Raw genomic sequence first — 3297 nt, 5'->3', positions numbered from 1 at the left:
TGACAACACATGAGGTATAGAAGGAAAATAACACGAATACATGTAGCGTGTGATGTTATTACACGAATACATGTAGCGTGTGATGTTATTACACGAATACACGTAGCGTGTGATGTTATTACACGAATACATGTAGCGTGTGATGTTTTTACACGAATACATGTAGCGTGTGATGTTATTACACGAATGCATGTAGCGTGTGATGTTATTAAACGAATATATGTAGCGTGTGATGTTATTACACGAATACCTGTAACGTGTGATGTTATTAAACGAATATATGTAGCGTGTGATGTTATCACACGAATACATGTAGCGTGTGATGTTATTACACGAATACATGTAGCGTGTGATGTTATTACACGAATACATGTAGCGTGTGATGTTATTACACGGTGCTTAACAGGGATTGCAAACTTCGGAAAACACAATCTAAAAACCTACAAATATTTTTCTAGTGTAGTACGTTAACTGTATTCATTAACTGATTATATTTATAAACGTTAGTCCTGGAAGTGTAAAAATGAGGTATAATTTTTTGTCATCATGATAATGAGAACATGACAGAAGATAGAGATATTCATCCCTATTTCTTGAGAATAGACGAGTGTGCAACATCTTTTGTTACAGGGAGCAGCGGTCCATCTACCAGTTCCAACGGGAAACTTATGATTTGTAGTTGTAAACTTACTTAAGAGTTTATATGTATTTAATGGTAATGACTAATAATAGATCTTTTCCAGGGACGTCATGGGGAGGGGCAGTGGTCATTCCCTATATGGACATAGAACACAATCAATTTTACTATATGTTCTCTACATTTGTTTCTCAATACTGACCTTTCCACTGAGTGACAATAAATGCAAACCATATGTTAATCTAAAATACCTTCAAAGATGACTTTACGATGAAGTTCTTGTCAAAGGTTGACCTGCTCTTTTTTGAGATGCTGGGCTGTCAACATAGCAGCATCTAAACAGAACACAGATTTCACTTCCGGATCATCACCAAGGCCTTATTACTCACTGTGCACTGTCGCCGAAATACACACAGACAACAACACCCTGAGCTCATATTATCAAGAATAAACAGTTACCTTTAAATCCCTACCAAAAATGCATAAATAAAACTCTTCTATCACCATCAAAATGAGAGAGGAAAAAATGTTCTAAAAATAGACTAGAACTACATTCGTTGGTACTGAACTGGAAGTATTAATTGTGACGTAATTCCATATACGAAAATTAACAAGCCTGTCAAGTTTTGCCCCCCCCCCCCCTTAACAAAGTTGAAATAACGTCACTGATCTTTTCTAATTCTAAACTAGTCATAAATAACCAATTAGGACCTTTACGTAGAGTATTGACGTAAGCTGTCCAATCTTGTATATGTATTGATCTTTTAGTCGTTGTTCTACATATACTGTCCAATCTTGTATATGTATTGATCTTTTAGTCGTTGTTCTACATATACTGTCCAATCTTGTATATGTATTGATCTTTTAGTCGTTGTTCTACATATACTGTTAACTTGGATTTCTATATAGGTAACATAACCCAATATCATCTAATATCGATTTTACTTCATGTAACCATTCACTGGCATAATCATCATCACCAAAATGTTTGTATAAAAGATAACACTTATGAATAGGTATTTTTTCTTCATAATCACTAACCCAGTAGTCTCGAACCTTTCAGTGCCGATAGGGACATCTGAGAGTTTTTGAGAGGCGGGTACCTAACCACAACCAGTTACAAACAAACTCTAATACATTGGCATACGCGCTTCCTCGACGTGCATCGCGAGTTTATGATCTCATTGTATGTTTCCTACTCATAGTATGGCCTTCATTATTCGTTATAACCCCTTTCCTAAAAAACAAAAAAACAAAAAAAAAAAAAAAAAAAAACCCACATAATTTTGATAGACCTACAAAATTAGGAACCCAAAACATGTGCACCAAAAAAAAAAAAAAGGCCTTGGCGGGCACAACGTTGGGGAACCACTGCACTAACCAAACTAGCCCAATAATTTATCATGCGACGTTTAATTTTGACGATGAATAGGAAACGACCACGTTCGTCGTATACCATATATAGAGGCGTAAATTGTTGGACATTTACAATACTTCTGGGGAAAGAGAGATGAATTTATTTTCGACTATGAGAGCTCACAAATCCCCCAAATTTCACAAGTATATATTAAAATCTGTACAATTGTTTGATCTAAACCAGTTTCAACAGACAATTTATAATGAAATCTAAATTGTGTATACGCTTTAAAAAAATAAATAAACGCATACTTTTATTAGCTGCCGATACTCGATTATTCAGGCCATTGGAGAACTTTCCATTTACGTGGTTAGCCATTTGTATGGCTGTTCGTCTGGTTTTCGGCTGTTCTGTCCGTCATTTTAGTGTGTGCAAAAGAAGTGTCCGGTATTCTTAAGTTCTGTCAGTGGCTATATAATATATTGGCATATAAATGTTGAAAACTAAAGCAGCAACAACACATATAAACTAGATGTTTGTTTGCAAAACTCGTATGACCCCAGTGCAGACATGGAAACAAAAAACAAAAAACGAAAACGAGGAACATAAAAAAATTAGTTGAAGAAAATCTAAAATTAAGACAATTCTGAAATAATGCTATCATTCTATGAAAAATATAATACAGTGATCTATGCATGCAACCAAATATATCATAGCTAAATTTCATTTGTCTACGTTCAGAGACTTTTGCGCAATGTTGTAACAAACTTTTCGACGAACATGAAGAAAAATCAAGAAGCCCATTTCCTCATCCATTTTCCACCAATCTGATTAAAATCATATCTGTACTGTCCTGTATGAAGGATAGTGGAAATCTGATTTTATTCGATTGATTTTCCACGAACACAAAAGCCTCGTTATAGTTTGCAATCACTGGCATGCATAGGGTGTTGTGATGAAATCGCAGTATGATGCAACACTAGCCCGTTTACCATATGGCTCCTTACGGGGGCAGCTACAATATATAAATTTAAGTTTTATTTTAAATTTGTATTTAAAAAAGATGAAAAAGAAACAGCTATCTGCATACATAATAGAACACATTCTGTTCTCATGCGATTTTCAGCGGTGCCCGGATTATAGTTTATTTTAAGTCAATGTTTTTCGGTCGTGCTTGGAAAGTTGACGCGATCTACCATGTTTATGTCATGCTTCGCTCGCGTGTCAATCTGAACTTTCATGACCTTCCACATATCCAATCAAAGCTAATGAGAGCGGAACCTTATCACGTGATATTGGAATC

This window comes from Sinohyriopsis cumingii, chromosome 7 (genome assembly GCF_028554795.1).
Source record: "Sinohyriopsis cumingii isolate HCF-2022 chromosome 7, ASM2855479v2, whole genome shotgun sequence".
NCBI lineage: Eukaryota > Metazoa > Mollusca > Bivalvia > Unionida > Unionidae > Sinohyriopsis > Sinohyriopsis cumingii.
Note: the sequence above shows the minus strand (reverse complement) of the source record.